The sequence below is a fragment of the Taudactylus pleione genome, unplaced genomic scaffold (assembly GCF_031769625.1).
Source record: "Taudactylus pleione unplaced genomic scaffold, aTauple2 ptg000021l, whole genome shotgun sequence".
Taxonomy (NCBI): Eukaryota; Metazoa; Chordata; class Amphibia; order Anura; family Myobatrachidae; genus Taudactylus; species Taudactylus pleione.
The window spans coordinates 15778265-15798814 of NW_028284423.1; the positions used below are offsets into that span (position 1 = coordinate 15778265).

Sequence of the window (20550 nt, forward strand, 5' to 3'; positions counted from 1 at the left end):
GCTCAATTAAATCTAATGGGAGAAGCTTTAGGTATCATTATACATTGAGTTCCACCAAAGAAATTATTGGTAAGGTACCAGATGGATATTGTGCTAAGATAATACAACCAGAAACTTGCATGTACCAGATGGAAGAGCCTGAAATAGGACTGTTTGCAAGGGAAATGTGTTTAATGATCATGATGCATTCTATCCCTTATGTTCTCCCTGAAAATGTATATTTTATATGTGGAAGAAAAGCGTATAAATGGCTATCTCTGAGTTCCAAAGGTTTGTGTTACCTGGGAAGAGTAGTCCCAAAGGTTATGACCCACACACATGTTGAAATGCTCGGTATTCATAAAAACACACCATCACCATATCTTCACACACAGTATGAACACAGAGGCAAAATAAATATGATACCTGGTAACTTGCATAAAGCCACTCAGTTAATTAGTGAGACAACTGGCTTTCAAGTTTTAGTAGCATTGGAGCCCACCAGGATCGCTCGGGGTACACTAAATTTTATATATATTCAGGATCTTGCTAAATTGATAGATAATATCACCGAGATGTGTGATGAGAATTGCAAGCATACAAGAAAGAACTGGTGCAACACAGACTAGTGTTGAATTATTTAACAGCTGTCACTGGAGGATATTGCATAACCTTGGCCACCCAATTTGGAGTAAAGTGTTGCACCTATGTCACCAATGATACCAGCGATCCCAAAGAGGTAATAAATCAAAAGATGGATGAAATTCTGCAGCTGAAATGGGAATTTCAGAAGAACCATAACGCTTCAGTGGCTGAAGTAGAGGAAAAGGTAGAGGAATGGGTGTCATGGTTGAACCCTGTAAAATGGTTCTCAGGCCTAGGGGAAATGGGCCCAGGAAATGATCACAAGCATAGGCAACTTCCTGATCCTTATACTAGTCATCATCATAGTAATTGGCATATATGTACGGTGTGCTCCTATTGTGTTGAAGTGTGGAAAATGTAAGAATAAGGTAAAACGAATGAATGAAATTATTATGGTGGTCAGTAATGACAATATGAATACTGAGGTAAATGTAGAACTGCATTACAACCCTGAACTAGAAATACCATCATATAATGTATTATATTTAGATATGCATAAAAAGTATTACAAAAATGTTATTTTAAAAACACCTCAAATAATGTAAGTCCCTAATTCCCCATCAAAACTTCCTTTATAGGACTGGTGCATCCCCACATCTTTCACATGGTCTCCCAAGGTCTGCAGTGTGTATAATGTCTGTTTTATGTTGCCTCCTAGAGATACATTGTTGATGGATTAAGAACCACCTTGTGCCATCCCCTAATAACATTAAGTAATATATATATATAAATGTATGCCTAAATTAATTTTAAATCAGAGTGTGATAGCATGTTGTTCGCTATCAAAGGGTGGACTGTCAAAGCTGGATTAGTGGCTGAGATGGAATCAGCATAAAAATTAGCATGCACGATGCCATCTTGCAAATGGCAGCTAGACTTCATCTTAAAAATAAGAATCTGCAAGATGCCATTTTGCGACCAGTGCCATTTTAAGTTACAACTCACGAGCTAAGTATGGATGGCAATGTTTTTGATAATCTTTTTAGAAGCCATCACAGGCCCATTCGGGGGACAACCTTGCATAGAGAAATACCAAAAAACTAGAAAAACAGCCTCCTGAGAAAAGTAAATAGAATAGACAATACACCAGAACACTGTGAGTGTTTTACATACATATTGGGAATCCCTGTATATAGACAAGTATAGCTGTGGCAATTGTAATATAACCCAGACATTGAGCTACACAATTGAATTTGTCTGAATCCTAAACAGGTTTTAGTCTCACTCCCAGACAGAATGGCCCCAGCTTCACAGCTGGGGGCAACACATTTGCATTGCAGTTTGAAACTGTTAGTAAGGAATGAGATATGTGTGTATGTGTGTGTATATATATATATATATGTTAAGTCCATCCTAGATAGAATCTCATGTATAAACACTGCACATTACGCACAGTTGCACTGCTAACATGACGCTCAGTAGTGAATGCACAATATCCTGCATGCGTGCACATCTGCCCCAAATCAGGTAAACCTAACTAGCGTCTTTTTCCATATCCCTAATACTTACATAATGCACACTTACACAAAAGGTTCCATAGCAATAAAGTAAAAGATCCAAGTTTTATTCATTTATTACAAATGCTGTAAAATAAAGACTATTTTGGTATCTAAGGTTTAATACATGATAAGTAAGCTGTATTTGATATTATACTGATCCACACTTTCTCAACAGCTTCCCAGTATCATCGGTGTGAAGATCGCAACATGCATTCTCAACTTATGGACCGTAGAGATATAAAGCACCAAAATGTATTTTGTGAAAACAACAGTCTAGATTTCCATGCAGGGTAAATAGAGGAGGCAACAAGCTGTTAGAGGCTGTTCTGTGTCCATTTGAAACAACCTGTTTAATTCCCTGTAACAAATGCACCCGCACTGGGAAACAATGGGATCACAACAAACTCCTCTATTGTGTTGTCTATTTTGGGGGGGTATAAATATGTGTGCTCTGACCCTGGGTTTCTAGTCTATTCTGCTGATTGCTGATTGATTGATGTCTTTTGCTGATGCCGGAATCTGGTGCCAGAGCGCTTGCATATGTATGATTGTATCTTGGGTTTGTCTAATTCTTTGTGCTAAATTGTAATTTGATCACAGCGTGTAACTGACTGTACTTTACTTGAATAATAGTTTGTGCTTTGGAACACATGTTAAAGGTTTAAAGTCTTTATTTAACTGTAAAACTGCGTACGCAAATATCATCAAATTTACAGGTTTATAGGCAGAGTTTAGAAAGTACAGGTAGGTGCATATAGAGGTTGAAATCCAGAATTCTTAGATTTGACTGCAATGTGAATGTTTTTAAAATCTTATAAGCAGTTGGGGGTATAGCTCAGTGGTAGAGCATTTGAATACATATCAAGAGGTCCTTGTTTCAAATCCGGGTGCCCCCTTTACCTAGTTTTTAATGAATCAGTTTGCAGTTTACAACTAGTTTGAAACGCAAGTAAAGGAAAAGCTAACACATGTAAGAGCAAGAAAACAAAAAAAGTAATATACTTATTATATACTTCCTGATAGCACAGTTATAGTGGTAGATTTCATTTTTTTTATAGAGATTTTTACAGAAATCTATAATTTATAGAAGGCAAATATAAAGGACCTACCTAGTTTCTCTTAAAAAGTACTTTCTTTCCCAAATGGTTAAAAATGAAGACGTAGGAGAAGCCTTATTGCAATATCAGTCTGATTTCAATCCTTAATCACACCAACAGTTCCAGAACCTCAATTTAATTTCTATTCTTTCTATAGTAATATAATTAGAATAGTATAATATAACTGAACATGAAACATGTGTACTTTAATACTCACCCTCTTGATAATTAAATAAGGAATTATTAAGCAATTACATTGCAGTATTCTGGAACTGTTGTTGTAATTAGGGGTTGATCTCAGACTGATTTTGCAACTAGGCCATACGAGTTTATGGATCATACATTAATTTAGAACACCTAAGCCCACAAGCCCAAAAATCAAAATGTCCAATTTTATTAGCAATAATATACTGTTGTCAGCTACTTTTTGAAATAATTTATAGAGGTTTGTTGCTAAGAATTTGTATTTTTCTTAGTTCTGTTTGGCCATCCAAAATATAAAGTCACAATATGTCCCGATCTCACTATAACTGACCATAGTGGAGCATTAGATGATCAAAGTTTCATTTTGAGCATGCTCACAGCTTACACCTATGTGAACTCTGCATTCAAGCCCAGATTAATAACTTCAAAGCATCACCATAAATATACAGATTCATTGTTTATCCTGTAGGACAAGATATATAGTACAAACACCTATTCATTCTGACTGCAATGTGAATGTTTTTAAAATCTTGTATGCAATTGGGGGTATAGCTCAGTGGCAGAGCATTTGACTGCAGATCGAGAGGTCCCTAGTTCAAATCCAGGTGCCCCCTTTACCTAGCTTTTAATGTGTAAAATGTGCAGTTTACAACTAGTTTGAAACTCAACTACTGGAAAAGCTAACACAAGTAAGAGCAAGAAAACAAAAAAAGTAAAACTTTAACATTATATACTCCCTGATAGCACAGTTAGAGTGGTAGATTTCATTTTTTTGATAGATTTTAACAGGAATCTATAATTTATAGAAGGCATATATACAGGACCAACCTTGTCTCTCTTAAAAAAGTACTTTCTTTCCCAAATGGTTAAAAATGAAGAAGTAGGAGAAGCCTTATTGCAATATCAGTCTGAGTTCAATCCCTAATCCCACCAACAGTTCCTGAACCTCGATTTAATTTCTGTCCTTTCTATAGTAATATATTTAGAATAGTATAATATAACTGAACATGAAACATGTGTACTTTAATACTCACCCTCATTGATAACTAAATAAGGAAAAGCATCACTTAAATAGTGATACTTTAACATTATAAACTTCCTGATAGCACAATTAGAGTGGTAGATTTCATTTTTTTGGTAGAGATTTTTACAGAAATCTATAAATTATAGAAGGCAAATATAAAGGACTTACCTTGTTTCTCTTAAAAAAGTACTTTCTTTCCCAAATGGTTAAACTGAAGAAGTAGGAGAAGCCTTATTGCAATATCAGTCTGAGTTCAATCCCTAATCCCACCAACAGTTCCAGAACCTCAATTTAATTTCTGTCCATTCTATAGTAATATATTTAGAATAGTATAATAGAACTGAACATGAAACATGTGTACTTTAATACTCACCCTCTTTGATAAATAAATAAGGAATTATTTAGCAATTACATTGCAGTATTCTGGAACTGTTGTTGTAATTGGGGGTTGATCTCATACTGATTTTGCAACTAGGCCATTCCACTTTAAGCATCAAACATTAATTTTGAACACCTGAGCCCACAAGCCCAAAAATCAAAATGTCCTATTTTATTAGCAATAATATACTGTTGTCAGCTACTTTTTGAAATAATTTATATAGGTTTGTTGCTAAGAATTTGTATTTTCTTAGTTCTGTTTGGCCTCCCAAAATATAAAGTCACAATATGTCCTGATGTCACTATAACTGACCAAATTGGAGCTTTAGATGATCAAAGTTTGTTTTTGAGCATGCTCACAGCTTCCACCTATGTGAACTCTGCAATCAAGCCCAGATTAATAACTCCAAAGCATCACCATAAATATACATATTAATTTTTTATCCTATAAGACAACATATATAGTACAAACACCTATACTTTCTGACTGCAATGTGAATGTTTTTAAAATCTTGTATGCAATTGGGGGTATAGCTCAGTGGTAGAACATTCGACTGCAGATCGAGAGGTCCCTGGTTCAAATCTGGGTGCCCCCTTTACCTAGCTTTTAATGTGTAAAGGTACTGAATCAATTTGCAGTTTACTGCTAGTTTGAAACTCAAGTACAGGAAAATCTAACACAAGTAAGAGCAAGAAAACAAAAAAAGTGAAACTTTAACATTATATACTTCCTGATATCACAGTTAGAGTGGTAGATTTCATTTTTTTGATAGAGATTTTTACAGAAATCAATAATTTATAGAAGGCAAATATAAAGGACCTACCTAGTTTCTCTTAAAAAAGTACTTTCTTTCCCAAATGCTTAAACTGAAGAAGTAGGAGAAGCCTTATTGCAATATCAGTCTGAGTTCAATCCCTAATCCCACCAACAGTTCCAGAACCTCAATTTAATTTCTGTCCTTTCTATAGTAATATATTTAGAATAGTATAATATAACTGAACATGAAACATGTGTACTTTAATACTCACCCTCTTTGATAATTAAATAAGGAATTATTAAGCAATTACATTGCAGTATTCTGGAACTGTTGTTGTAATTGGGGGTTGATCTCATACTGATTTTGCAACTAGGCCATTCCACTTTATGCATCAAACATTAATTTTGAACACCTGAGCCCACAAGCCCAAAAATCAAAATGTCCTATTTTATTAGCAATAATATACTGTTGTCAGCTACTTTTTGAAATAATTTATATAGGTTTGTTGCTAAGAATTTGTATTTTCTTAGTTCTGTTTGGCCTCCCAAAATATAAAGTCACAATATGTTCTGATGTCACTATAACTTACCAAATTGGAGATTTAGAAGATCAAAGTTCCTTTTTGAGCATGCTCACAGTTTACACCTATGTGAACTCTGCAATCAAGCCCAGATTAATAACTCCAAAGCATCACCATAACTATACATATTAATTTTTTATCCTATAAGACAACATATATAGTACAAACACCTATACTTTCTGACTGCAATGTGAATGGTTTTAAAATCTTGTACGCAATTGGGGGTATAGCTCAGTGGTAGAGCATTCAACTGCTCATCGAGAGGTCACTGGTTCAAATCCAGGTGCCCCCTTTACCTAGCTTTTAATGTGTAAAGGTACTGAATCAATTTGCAGTTTACATCTAGTTTGAAACTCAAGTACAGGAAAAGCTAACACAAGTAAGAGCAAGAAAACAAAAAAAGTGAAACTTTAACATTATATACTTCCTGATAGCACAGTTAGAGTGGTAGATTTCATTTTTTTGATAGAGATTTTTACAGAAATCTATAATTTATAGAAGGCAAATATAAAGGACCTACCTAGTTTCTCTTAAAAAAGTACTTTCTTTCCCAAATGGTTAAAAATGAAGAAGTAGGAGAAGCCTTATTGCAATATCAGTCTGAGTTCAATCCCTAATCCCACCTACAGTTCCAGAACCTCGATTTAATTTCTGTCCTTTCTATAGTAATATATTTAGAATAGTATAATATAACTGAGCATGAACCATGTGTACTTTAATACTCACCCTCATTGATAATTAAATAAGGAAAAGCATCACTTAAATAGTGATACTTTAACATTATAAACTTCCTGATAGCACAGTTAGAGTGGCAGATTTCATTTATTTGATAGCAATTTTTACAGAAATCTATAATTTATAGAAGGCAAATATAAAGGACCTACCTAGTTTCTCTTAAAAAAGTACTTTCTTTCCCAAATGCTTAAACTGAAGAAGTAGGAGAAGCCTTATTGCAATATCAGTCTGAGTTCAATCCCTAATCCCACCAACAGTTCCAGAACCTCAATTTAATTTCTGTCCTTTCTATAGTAATATATTTAGAATAGTATAATAGAACTGAACATGAAACATGTGTACTTTAATACTCACCCTCTTTGATAATTAAATAAAGAATTATTAAGCAATTACATTGCAGTATTCTGGAACTGTTGTTGTAATTGGGGTTTGATCTCATATTCATTTTGCAACTAGGCCATTCGAGTTTATGCATCAAACATTAATTTTGAACATCTGAGCCAACACAAGCCCAAAAATCAAAATGTCCTATTTTATTAGCAATAATATACTGTTGTCAGCTACTTTTTGAAATAATTTATATAGGTTTGTTGCTAAGAATTTGTATTTTCTTAGTTCTGTTTGGCCTCCCAAAATATAAAGTCACAATATGTTCTGATGTCACTATAACTTACCAAATTGGAGATTTAGAAGATCAAAGTTCCTTTTTGAGCATGCTCACAGTTTACACCTATGTGAACTCTGCAATCAAGCCCAGATTAATAACTCCAAAGCATCACCATAACTATACATATTAATTTTTTATCCTATAAGACAACATATATAGTACAAACACCTATACTTTCTGACTGCAATGTGAATGGTTTTAAAATCTTGTACGCAATTGGGGGTATAGCTCAGTGGTAGAGCATTCAACTGCTCATCGAGAGGTCACTGGTTCAAATCCAGGTGCCCCCTTTACCTAGCTTTTAATGTGTAAAGGTACTGAATCAATTTGCAGTTTACATCTAGTTTGAAACTCAAGTACAGGAAAAGCTAACACAAGTAAGAGCAAGAAAACAAAAAAAGTGAAACTTTAACATTATATACTTCCTGATAGCACAGTTAGAGTGGTAGATTTCATTTTTTTGATAGAGATTTTTACAGAAATCTATAATTTATAGAAGGCAAATATAAAGGACCTACCTAGTTTCTCTTAAAAAAGTACTTTCTTTCCCAAATGGTTAAAAATGAAGAAGTAGGAGAAGCCTTATTGCAATATCAGTCTGAGTTCAATCCCTAATCCCACCTACAGTTCCAGAACCTCGATTTAATTTCTGTCCTTTCTATAGTAATATATTTAGAATAGTATAATATAACTGAGCATGAACCATGTGTACTTTAATACTCACCCTCATTGATAATTAAATAAGGAAAAGCATCACTTAAATAGTGATACTTTAACATTATAAACTTCCTGATAGCACAGTTAGAGTGGCAGATTTCATTTATTTGATAGCAATTTTTACAGAAATCTATAATTTATAGAAGGCAAATATAAAGGACCTACCTAGTTTCTCTTAAAAAAGTACTTTCTTTCCCAAATGCTTAAACTGAAGAAGTAGGAGAAGCCTTATTGCAATATCAGTCTGAGTTCAATCCCTAATCCCACCAACAGTTCCAGAACCTCAATTTAATTTCTGTCCTTTCTATAGTAATATATTTAGAATAGTATAATAGAACTGAACATGAAACATGTGTACTTTAATACTCACCCTCTTTGATAATTAAATAAAGAATTATTAAGCAATTACATTGCAGTATTCTGGAACTGTTGTTGTAATTGGGGTTTGATCTCATATTCATTTTGCAACTAGGCCATTCGAGTTTATGCATCAAACATTAATTTTGAACATCTGAGCCAACACAAGCCCAAAAATCAAAATGTCCTATTTTATTAGCAATAATATACTGTTGTCAGCTACTTTTTGAAATAATTTATATAGGTTTGTTGCTAAGAATTTGTATTTTCTTAGTTCTGTTTGGCCTCCCAAAATATAAAGACACAATATGTCCTGATATCACTATAACTGACCAAATTGGAGCTTTAGATGATCAAAGTTCCTTTTTGAGCATGCTCACAGCTTACACCTATGTGAACTCTGCAATCAAGCCCAGATTAATAACTCCAAAGCATCACCATAACTATACATATTAATTTTTTATCCTATAAGACAACATATATAGTACAAACACCTATACTTTCTGACTGCAATGTGAATGGTTTTAAAACCTTGTACGCAATTGGGGGTATAGCTCAGTGGTAGAGCATTCAACAGCAGATCGAGAGGTCCCTGGTTCAAATCCAGGTGCCCCTTTTACCTAGCTTTTAATGTGTAAAGGTACTGAATCAATTTGCAGTTTACAGCTAGTTTGAAACTCAAGTACAGGAAAAGCTAACACAAGTAAGAGCAAGAAAACAAAAAAAGTGAATCTTTAACATTATATACTTCCTGATAGCACAGTTAGAGTGGTAGATTTCGATTTTTTGATAGAGATTTTTACAGAAATCTATAATTTATAGAAGGCAAATATAAAGGACCTACCTAGTTTCTCTTAAAAAAGTACTTTCTTTCCCAAATGGTTAAACTGAAGAAGTAGGAGAAGCCTTATTGCAATATCAGTCTGAGTTCAATCCCTAATCCCACCAACAGTTCCAGAACCTCAATTTAATTTCTGTCCTTTCTATAGTAATATATTTAGAATAGTATAATAGAACTGAACTTGAAACATGTGTACTTTAATACTCACCCTCTTTGATAATAAAATAAGGAATTATTAAGCAATTACATTGCAGTATTCTGGAACTGTTGTTGTAATTGGGGGTTGATCTTAGACTGATTTTGCAACTAGGCCATTCGAGTTTATGCATCAAACATTAATTTTGAACATCTGAGCCCACAAGCCCAAAAATCAAAATGTCCTATTTTAATAGCAATAATATACTGTTGTCAGCTACTTTTTGAAATAATTTCTATAGGTTTGTTGCTAAGAATTTGTATTTTCTTAGTTCTGTTTGGCCTCCCAAAATATAAAGTCACAATATGTTCTGATGTCACTATAACTGACCAAATTGGAGATTTAGAAGATCAAAGTTCCTTTTTGAGCATGCTCACAGTTTACACCTATGTAAAATCTGCAATCAAGCCCAGAATAATAACTCCAAAGCATCACCATAACTATACATATTAATTTTTTATCCTATAAGACAACATATATAGTACAAACACCTATACTTTCTGACTGCAATGTGAATGGTTTTAAAATCTTGTACGCAATTGGGGGTATAGCTCAGTGGTAGAGCATTCAACTGCTGATCATAGGTCACTGGTTCAAATCTGGGTGCCCCCTTTACCTAGCTTTTAATGTGTAAAGGTACTGAATCAATTTGCAGTTTACAGCTAGTTTGAAACTCAAGTACAGGAAAAGCTAACACAAGTAAGAGCAAGAAAACAAAAAAAGTGAAACTTTAACATTATATACTTCCTCATAGCACAGTTAGAGTGGTAGATTTCATTTTTTTGATAGAGATTTTTACAGAAATCTATAATTTATAGAAGGCAAATATAAAGGACCTACCTAGTTTCTCTTAAAAAAGTACTTTCTTTCCCAAATGGTTAAAAATGAAGAAGTAGGAGAAGCCTTATTGCAATATCAGTCTGAGTTCAATCCCTAATCCCACCTACAGTTCCAGAACCTCGATTTAATTTCTGTCCTTTCTATAGTAATATATTTAGAATAGTATAATATAACTGAGCATGAAACATGTGTACTTTAATACTCACCCTCATTGATAATTAAATAAGGAAAAGCATCACTTAAATAGTGATACTTTAACATTATAAACTTCCTGATAGCACAGTTAGAGTGGCAGATTTCATTTATTTGATACCAATTTTTACAGAAATCTATAATTTATAGAAGGCAAATATAAAGGACCTACCTAGTTTCTCTTAAAAAAGTACTTTCTTTCCCAAATGCTTAAACTGAAGAAGTAGGAGAAGCCTTATTGCAATATCAGTCTGAGTTCAATCCCTAATCCCACCAACAGTTCTAGAACCTCAATTTAATTTCTGTCCTTTCTATAGTAATATATTTAGAATAGTATAATAGAACTGAACATGAAACATGTGTACTTTAATACTCACCCTCTTTGATAATTAAATAAGGATTTATTAAGCAATTACATTGCAGTATTCTGGAACTGTTGTTGTAATTGGGGTTTGATCTCATATTCATTTTGCAACTAGGCCATTCGAGTTTATGCATCAAACATTAATTTTGAACACCTGAGCCCACAAGCCCAAAAATCAAAATGTCCTATTTTATTAGCAATAATATACTGTTGTCAGCTACTTTTTGAAATAATTTATATAGGTTTGTTGCTAAGAATTTGTATTTTCTTAGTTCTGTTTGGCCTCCCAAAATATAAAGACACAATATGACCTGATATCACTATAACTGACCAAATTGGAGCTTTAGATGATCAAAGTTCCTTTTTGAGCATGCTCACAGCTTACACCTATGTGAACTCTGCAATCAAGCCCAGATTAATAACTCCAAAGCATCACCATAAATATACATATTAATTTTTTATCCTATATGACAACATATATAGTACAAACACCTATACTTTCTGACTGCAATGTGAATGGTTTTAAAATATTGTATGCAATTGGGGGTATAGCTCAGTGGTAGAGCATTCGACTGCAGATCGAGAGGTCCCTTGTTCAAATCCGGGTGCCCCTTTTACCTAGCTTTTAATGTGTAAAGGTACTGAATCAATTTGCAGTTTACAGCTAGTTTGAAACTCAAGTACAGGAAAAGCTAACACAAGTAAGAGCAACAAAACAAAAAAAGTGAATCTTTAACATTATATACTTCCTGATAGCACAGTTAGAGTGGTAGATTTCGATTTTTTGATAGAGATTTTTACAGAAATCTATAATTTATAGAAGGCAAATATAAAGGACCTACCTAGTTTCTCTTAAAAAAGTACTTTCTTTCCCAAATGGTTAAACTGAAGAAGTAGGAGAAGCCTTATTGCAATATCAGTCTGAGTTCAATCCCTAATCCCACCAACAGTTCCAGAACCTCAATTTAATTTCTGTCCTTTCTATAGTAATATATTTAGAATAGTATAATAGAACTGAACTTGAAACATGTGTACTTTAATACTCACCCTCTTTGATAATAAATAAGGAATTATTAAGCAATTACATTGCAGTATTCTGGAACTGTTGTTGTAATTGGGGGTTGATCTTAGACTGATTTTGCAACTAGGCCATTCGAGTTTATGCATCAAACATTAATTTTGAACATCTGAGCCCACAAGCCCAAAAATCAAAATGTCCTATTTTAATAGCAATAATATACTGTTGTCAGCTACTTTTTGAAATAATTTCTATAGGTTTGTTGCTAAGAATTTGTATTTTCTTAGTTCTGTTTGGCCTCCCAAAATATAAAGTCACAATATGTTCTGATGTCACTATAACTGACCAAATTGGAGATTTAGAAGATCAAAGTTCCTTTTTGAGCATGCTCACAGTTTACACCTATGTAAACTCTGCAATCAAGCCCAGAATAATAACTCCAAAGCATCACCATAACTATACATATTAATTTTTTATCCTATAAGACAACATATATAGTACAAACACCTATACTTTCTGACTGCAATGTGAATGGTTTTAAAATCTTGTACGCAATTGGGGGTATAGCTCAGTGGTAGAGCATTCAACTGCTGATCAAGAGGTCACTGGTTCAAATCTGGGTGCCCCCTTTACCTAGCTTTTAATGTGTAAAGGTACTGAATCAATTTGCAGTTTACAGCTAGTTTGAAACTCAAGTACAGGAAAAGCTAACACAAGTAAGAGCAAGAAAACAAAAAAAGTGAAACTTTAACATTATATACTTCCTCATAGCACAGTTAGAGTGGTAGATTTCATTTTTTTGATAGAGATTTTTACAGAAATCTATAATTTATAGAAGGCAAATATAAAGGACCTACCTAGTATCTCTTAAAAAAGTACTTTCTTTCCCAAATGGTTAGAGTGGCAGATTTCATTTATTTGATAGCAATTTTTACAGAAATCTATAATTTATAGAAGGCAAATATAAAGGACCTACCTAGTTTCTCTTAAAAAAGTACTTTCTTTCCCAAATGCTTAAACTGAAGAAGTAGGAGAAGCCTTATTGCAATATCAGTCTGAGTTCAATCCCTAATCCCACCAACAGTTCCAGAACCTCAATTTAATTTCTGTCCTTTCTATAGTAATATATTTAGAATAGTATAATAGAACTGAACATGAAACATGTGTACTTTAATACTCACCCTCTTTGATAATTAAATAAGGATTTATTAAGCAATTACATTGCAGTATTCTGGAACTGTTGTTGTAATTGGGGTTTGATCTCATATTCATTTTGCAACTAGGCCATTCGAGTTTATGCATCAAACATTAATTTTGAACACCTGAGCCCACAAGCCCAAAAATCAAAATGTCCTATTTTATTAGCAATAATATACTGTTGTCAGCTACTTTTTGAAATAATTTATATAGGTTTGTTGCTAAGAATTTGTATTTTCTTAGTTCTGTTTGGCCTCCCAAAATATAAAGACACAATATGACCTGATATCACTATAACTGACCAAATTGGAGCTTTAGATGATCAAAGTTCCTTTTTGAGCATGCTCACAGCTTACACCTATGTGAACTCTGCAATCAAGCCCAGATTAATAACTCCAAAGCATCACCATAAATATACATATTAATTTTTTATCCTATATGATAACATATATAGTACAAACACCTATACTTTCTGACTGCAATGTGAATGGTTTTAAAATCTTGTATGCAATTGGGGGTATAGCTCAGTGGTAGAGCATTTGACTGCAGATCGAGAGGTCCCTTGTTCAAATCCGGGTGCCCCTTTTACCTAGCTTTTAATGTGTAAAGGTACTGAATCAATTTGCAGTTTACAGCTAGTTTGAAACTCAAGTACAGGAAAAGCTAACACAAGTAAGAGCAAGAAAACAAAAAAAGTGAATCTTTAACATTATATACTTCCTGATAGCACAGTTAGAGTGGTAGATTTCGATTTTTTGATAGAGATTTTTACAGAAATCTATAATTTATAGAAGGCAAATATAAAGGACCTACCTAGTTTCTCTTAAAAAAGTACTTTCTTTCCCAAATGGTTAAACTGAAGAAGTAGGAGAAGCCTTATTGCAATATCAGTCTGAGTTCAATCCCTAATCCCACCAACAGTTCCAGAACCTCAATTTAATTTCTGTCCTTTCTATAGTAATATATTTAGAATAGTATAATAGAACTGAACTTGAAACATGTGTACTTTAATACTCACCCTCTTTGATAATAAAATAAGGAATTATTAAGCAATTACATTGCAGTATTCTGGAACTGTTGTTGTAATTGGGGGTTGATCTTAGACTGATTTTGCAACTAGGCCATTCGAGTTTATGCATCAAACATTAATTTTGAACATCTGAGCCCACAAGCCCAAAAATCAAAATGTCCTATTTTAATAGCAATAATATACTGTTGTCAGCTACTTTTTGAAATAATTTCTATAGGTTTGTTGCTAAGAATTTGTATTTTCTTAGTTCTGTTTGGCCTCCCAAAATATAAAGTCACAATATGTTCTGATGTCACTATAACTGACCAAATTGGAGATTTAGAAGATCAAAGTTCCTTTTTGAGCATGCTCACAGTTTACACCTATGTAAACTCTGCAATCAAGCCCAGAATAATAACTCCAAAGCATCACCATAACTATACATATTAATTTTTTATCCTATAAGACAACATATATAGTACAAACACCTATACTTTCTGACTGCAATGTGAATGGTTTTAAAATCTTGTACGCAATTGGGGGTATAGCTCAGTGGTAGAGCATTCAACTGCTGATCAAGAGGTCACTGGTTCAAATCTGGGTTCCCCCTTTACCTAGCTTTTAATGTGTAAAGGTACTGAATCAATTTGCAGTTTACAGCTAGTTTGAAACTCAAGTACAGGAAAAGCTAACACAAGTAAGAGCAAGAAAACAAAAAAAGTGAAACTTTAACATTATATACTTCCTCATAGCACAGTTAGAGTGGTAGATTTCATTTTTTTGATAGAGATTTTTACAGAAATCTATAATTTATAGAAGGCAAATATAAAGGACCTACCTAGTATCTCTTAAAAAAGTACTTTCTTTCCCAAATGGTTAGAGTGGCAGATTTCATTTATTTGATAGCAATTTTTACAGAAATCTATAATTTATAGAAGGCAAATATAAAGGACCTACCTAGTTTCTCTTAAAAAAGTACTTTCTTTCCCAAATACTTAAACTGAAGAAGTAGGAGAAGCCTTATTGCAATATCAGTCTGAGTTCAATCCCTAATCCCACCAACAGTTCCAGAACCTCAATTTAATTTCTGTCCTTTCTATAGTAATATATTTAGAATAGTATAATAGAACTGAACATGAAACATGTGTACTTTAATACTCACCCTCTTTGATAATTAAATAAGGATTTATTAAGCAATTACATTGCAGTATTCTGGAACTGTTGTTGTAATTGGGGTTTGATCTCATATTCATTTTGCAACTAGGCCATTCGAGTTTATGCATCAAACATTAATTTTGAACACCTGAGCCCACAAGCCCAAAAATCAAAATGTCCTATTTTATTAGCAATAATATACTGTTGTCAGCTACTTTTTGAAATAATTTATATAGGTTTGTTGCTAAGAATTTGTATTTTCTTAGTTCTGTTTGGCCTCCCAAAATATAAAGACACAATATGACCTGATATCACTATAACTGACCAAATTGGAGCTTTAGATGATCAAAGTTCCTTTTTGAGCATGCTCACAGCTTACACCTATGTGAACTCTGCAATCAAGCCCAGATTAATAACTCCAAAGCATCACCATAAATATACATATTAATTTTTTATCCTATATGATAACATATATAGTACAAACACCTATACTTTCTGACTGCAATGTGAATGGTTTTAAAATCTTGTATGCAATTGGGGGTATAGCTCAGTGGTAGAGCATTCGACTGCAGATCGAGAGGTCCCTTGTTCAAATCCGGGTGCCCCTTTTACCTAGCTTTTAATGTGTAAAGGTACTGAATCAATTTGCAGTTTACAGCTAGTTTGAAACTCAAGTACAGGAAAAGCTAACACAAGTAAGAGCAAGAAAACAAAAAAAGTGAATCTTTAACATTATATACTTCCTGATAGCACAGTTAGAGTGGTAGATTTCGATTTTTTGATAGAGATTTTTACAGAAATCTATAATTTATAGAAGGCAAATATAAAGGACCTACCTAGTTTCTCTTAAAAAAGTACTTTCTTTCCCAAATGGTTAAACTGAAGAAGTAGGAGAAGCCTTATTGCAATATCAGTCTGAGTTCAATCCCTAATCCCACCAACAGTTCCAGAACCTCAATTTAATTTCTGTCCTTTCTATAGTAATATATTTAGAATAGTATAATAGAACTGAACTTGAAACATGTGTACTTTAATACTCACCCTCTTTGATAATAAAATAAGGAATTATTAAGCAATTACATTGCAGTATTCTGGAACTGTTGTTGTAATTGGGGGTTGATCTTAGACTGATTTTGCAACTAGGCCATTCGAGTTTATGCATCAAACATTAATTTTGAACACCTGAGCCCACAAGCCCAAAAATCAAAATGTCCAATTTTATTAGCAATAATATACTGTTGTCAGCTACTTTTTGAAATAATTTCTATAGGTTTGTTGCTAAGAATTTGTATTTTCTTAGTTCTGTTTGGCCTCCCAAAATATAAAGACACAATATGTCCTGATATCATTATAACTGACCAAATTGGAGCTTTAGATGATCAAAGTTCCTTTTTGAGCATGCTCACAGCTTACACCTATGTGAACTCTGCAATCAAGCCCAGATTAATAACTCCAAAGCATCACCATAAATATACATATTAATTTTTTATCCTATATGACAACATATATAGTACAAACACCTATACTTTCTGACTGCAATGTGAATGGTTTTAAAATCTTGTATGCAATTGGGGGTATAGCTCAGTGGTAGAGCATTCAACTGCAGATCGAGAGGTCCCTGGTTCAAATCCAGGTGCCCCTTTTACCTAGCTTTTAATGTGTAAAGGTACTGAATCAATTTGCAGTTTACAGCTAGTTTGAAACTCAAGTACAGGAAAAGCTAACACAAGTAAGAGAAAGAAAACAAAAAAAGTGAATCTTTAACATTATATACATCCTGATAGCACAGGTAGAGTGGTAGATTTCGATTTTTTGATAGAGATTTTTACAGAAATCTATAATTTATAGAAGGCAAATATAAAGGACCTACCTAGTTTCTCTTAAAAAAGTACTTTCTTTCCCAAATGGTTAAACTGAAGAAGTAGGAGAAGCCTTATTGCAATATCAGTCTGAGTTCAATCCCTAATCCCACCAACAGTTCCAGAACCTCGATTTAATTTCTGTCCTTTCTATAGTAATATATTTAGAATAGTATAATATAACTGAGCATGAAACATGTGTACTTTAATACTCACCCTCTTTGATAATTAAATAAGGAATTATTAAGCAATTACATTGCAGTATTCTGGAACTGTTGTTGTAATTGGGGTTTGATCTCATATTCATTTTGCAACTAGGCCATTCGAGTTTATGCATCAAACATTAATTTTGAACACCTGAGCCCACAAGCCCAAAAATCAAAATGTCCTATTTTATTAGCAATAATATACTGTTGTCAGATACTTTTTGAAATAATTTATATAGGTTTGTTGCTAAGAATTTGTATTTTCTTAGTTCTGTTTGGCCTCCCAAAATATAAAGACACAATATGACCTGATATCACTATAACTGACCAAATTGGAGCTTTAGATGATCAAAGTTCCTTTTTGAGCATGCTCACAGTTTACACCTATGTGAACTCTGCAATCAAGCCCAGATTAATAACTCCAAAGCATCAAAATAAATATACATATTAATTTTTTATCCTATATGACAACATATATAGTACAAACACCTATACTTTCTGACTGCAATGTGAATGGTTTTAAAATCTTGTATGCAATTGGGGGTATAGCTCAGTGGTAGAGCATTCGACTGCAGATCGAGAGGTCCCTTGTTCAAATCCGGGTGCCCCTTTTACCTAGCTTTTAATGTGTAAAGGTACTGAATCAATTTGCAGTTTACAGCTAGTTTGAAACTCAAGTACAGGAAAAGCTAACACAAGTAAGAGCAAGAAAACAAAAAAAGTGAATCTTTAACATTATATACTTCCTGATAGCACAGTTAGAGTGGTAGATTTCGATTTTTTGATAGAGATTTTTACAGAAATCTATAATTTATAGAAGGCAAATATAAAGGACCTACCTAGTTTCTCTTAAAAAAGTACTTTCTTTCCCAAATGCTTAAACTGAAGAAGTAGGAGAAGCCTTATTGCAATATCAGTCTGAGTTCAATCCCTAATCCCACCAACAGTTCCAGAACCTCAATTTAATTTCTGTCCTTTCTATAGTAATATATTTAGAATAGTATAATAGAACTGAACTTGAAACATGTGTACTTTAATACTCACCCTCTTTGATAATAAAATAAGGAATTATTAAGCAATTACATTGCAGTATTCTGGAACTGTTGTTGTAATTGGGGGTTGATCTTAGACTGATTTTGCAACTAGGCCATTCGAGTTTATGCATCAAACATTAATTTTGAACATCTGAGCCCACAAGCCCAAAAATCAAAATGTCCTATTTTAATAGCAATAATATACTGTTGTCAGCTACTTTTTGAAATAATTTCTATAGGTTTGTTGCTAAGAATTTGTATTTTCTTAGTTCTGTATGGCCTCCCAAAATATAAAGTCACAATATGTTCTGATGTCACTATAACTGACCAAATTGGAGATTTAGAAGATCAAAGTTCCTTTTTGAGCATGCTCACAGTTTACACCTATGTAAACTCTGCAATCAAGCCCAGAATAATAACTCCAAAGCATCACCATAACTATACATATTAATTTTTTATCCTATAAGACAACATATATAGTACAAACACCTATACTTTCTGACTGCAATGTGAATGGTTTTAAAATCTTGTATGCAATTGGGGGTATAGCTCAGTGGTAGAGCATTCAACTGCTGATCAAGAGGTCACTGGTTCAAATCTGGGTGCCCCCTTTACCTAGTTTTTAATGTGTAATCAATTTGCAGTTTACAGCTAGTTTGAAACTCAAGTACAGGAAAAGCTAACACAAGTAAGAGCAAGAAAACAAAAAAAGTGAAACTTTAACATTATATACTTCCTCATAGCACAGTTAGAGTGGTAGATTTCATTTTTTTGATAGAGATTTTTACAGAAATCTATAATTTATAGAAGGCAAATATAAAGGACCTACCTAGTTTCTCTTAAAAAAGTACTTTCTTTCCCAAATGGTTAAAAATGAAGAAGTAGGAGAAGCCTTATTGCAATATCAGTCTGAGTTCAATCCCTAATCCCACTTACAGTTCCAGAACCTCGATTTAATTTCTGTCCTTTCTATAGTAATATATTTAGAATAGTATAATATAACTGAGCATGAAACATGTGTACTTTAATACTCACCCTCATTGATAATTAAATAAGGAAAAGCATCACTTAAATAGTGATACTTTAACATTATAAACTTCCTGATAGCACAGTTAGAGTGGCAGATTTCATTTATTTGATACCAATTTTTACAGAAATCTATAATTTATAGAAGGCAAATATAAAGGACCTACCTAGTTTCTCTTAAAAAAGTACTTTCTTTCCCAAATGCTTAAACTGAAGAAGTAGGAGAAGCCTTATTGCAATATCAGTCTGAGTTCAATCCCTAATCCCACCAACAGTTCCAGAACCTCAATTTAATTTCTGTCCTTTCTATAGTAATATATTTAGAATAGTATAATAGAACTGAACATGAAACATGTGTACTTTAATACTCACCCTCTTTGATAATTAAATAAGGATTTATTAAGCAATTACATTGCAGTATTCTGGAACTGTTGTTGAAATTGGGGTTTGATCTCATATTCATTTTGCAACTAGGCCATTCGAGTTTATGCATCAAACATTAATTTTGAACACCTGAGCCCACAAGCCCAAAAATCAAAATGTCCTATTTTATTAGCAATAATATACTGTTGTCAGCTACTTTTTGAAATAATTTATATAGGTTTGTTGCTAAGAATTTGTATTTTCTTAGTTCTGTTTGGCCTCCCAAAATATAAAGACACAATATGACCTGATATCACTATAACTGACCAAATTGGAGCTTTAGATGATCAAAGTTCCTTTTTGAGCATGCTCACAGCTTACACCTATGTGAACTCTGCAATCAAGCCCAGATTAATAACTCTAAAGCATCACCATAAATATACATATTAATTTTTTATCCTATATGACAACATATATAGTACAAACACCTATACTTTCTGACTGCAATGTGAATGGTTTTAAAATCTTGTATGCAATTGGGGGTATAGCTCAGTGGTAGAGCATTCGACTGCAGATCGAGAGGTCCCTTGTTCAAATCTGGGTGCCCCTT

General features: G+C 33.2%; 10 non-coding genes across 10 annotated transcripts; all 10 read left to right on the top strand.

The window, feature by feature from the left end:
• Nucleotides 1–2947: 2947 nt before the first annotated feature.
• Nucleotides 2948–3019, top strand: TRNAC-ACA (transfer RNA cysteine (anticodon ACA)). The gene has a single exon. It is a non-coding gene; the product is annotated as a tRNA-Cys (tRNA).
• A 947-nt stretch (nucleotides 3020–3966) lies between these two features.
• Nucleotides 3967–4038, top strand: TRNAC-GCA (transfer RNA cysteine (anticodon GCA)). Its single transcript has one exon. It is a non-coding gene; the product is annotated as a tRNA-Cys (tRNA).
• A 1312-nt stretch (nucleotides 4039–5350) lies between these two features.
• On the top strand, nucleotides 5351–5422 carry TRNAC-GCA (transfer RNA cysteine (anticodon GCA)). The gene has a single exon. It is a non-coding gene; the product is annotated as a tRNA-Cys (tRNA).
• Nucleotides 5423–9184: 3762 nt separating this feature from the next.
• On the top strand, nucleotides 9185–9256 carry TRNAC-GCA (transfer RNA cysteine (anticodon GCA)). Its single transcript has one exon. It is a non-coding gene; the product is annotated as a tRNA-Cys (tRNA).
• Nucleotides 9257–11615: 2359 nt separating this feature from the next.
• On the top strand, nucleotides 11616–11687 carry TRNAC-GCA (transfer RNA cysteine (anticodon GCA)). The gene has a single exon. It is a non-coding gene; the product is annotated as a tRNA-Cys (tRNA).
• A 2114-nt stretch (nucleotides 11688–13801) lies between these two features.
• Nucleotides 13802–13873, top strand: TRNAC-GCA (transfer RNA cysteine (anticodon GCA)). Its single transcript has one exon. It is a non-coding gene; the product is annotated as a tRNA-Cys (tRNA).
• A 2115-nt stretch (nucleotides 13874–15988) lies between these two features.
• On the top strand, nucleotides 15989–16060 carry TRNAC-GCA (transfer RNA cysteine (anticodon GCA)). The gene has a single exon. It is a non-coding gene; the product is annotated as a tRNA-Cys (tRNA).
• A 962-nt stretch (nucleotides 16061–17022) lies between these two features.
• Nucleotides 17023–17094, top strand: TRNAC-GCA (transfer RNA cysteine (anticodon GCA)). The gene has a single exon. It is a non-coding gene; the product is annotated as a tRNA-Cys (tRNA).
• A 962-nt stretch (nucleotides 17095–18056) lies between these two features.
• TRNAC-GCA (transfer RNA cysteine (anticodon GCA)) lies at nucleotides 18057–18128 on the top strand. Its single transcript has one exon. It is a non-coding gene; the product is annotated as a tRNA-Cys (tRNA).
• A 2350-nt stretch (nucleotides 18129–20478) lies between these two features.
• On the top strand, nucleotides 20479–20550 carry TRNAC-GCA (transfer RNA cysteine (anticodon GCA)). The gene has a single exon. It is a non-coding gene; the product is annotated as a tRNA-Cys (tRNA).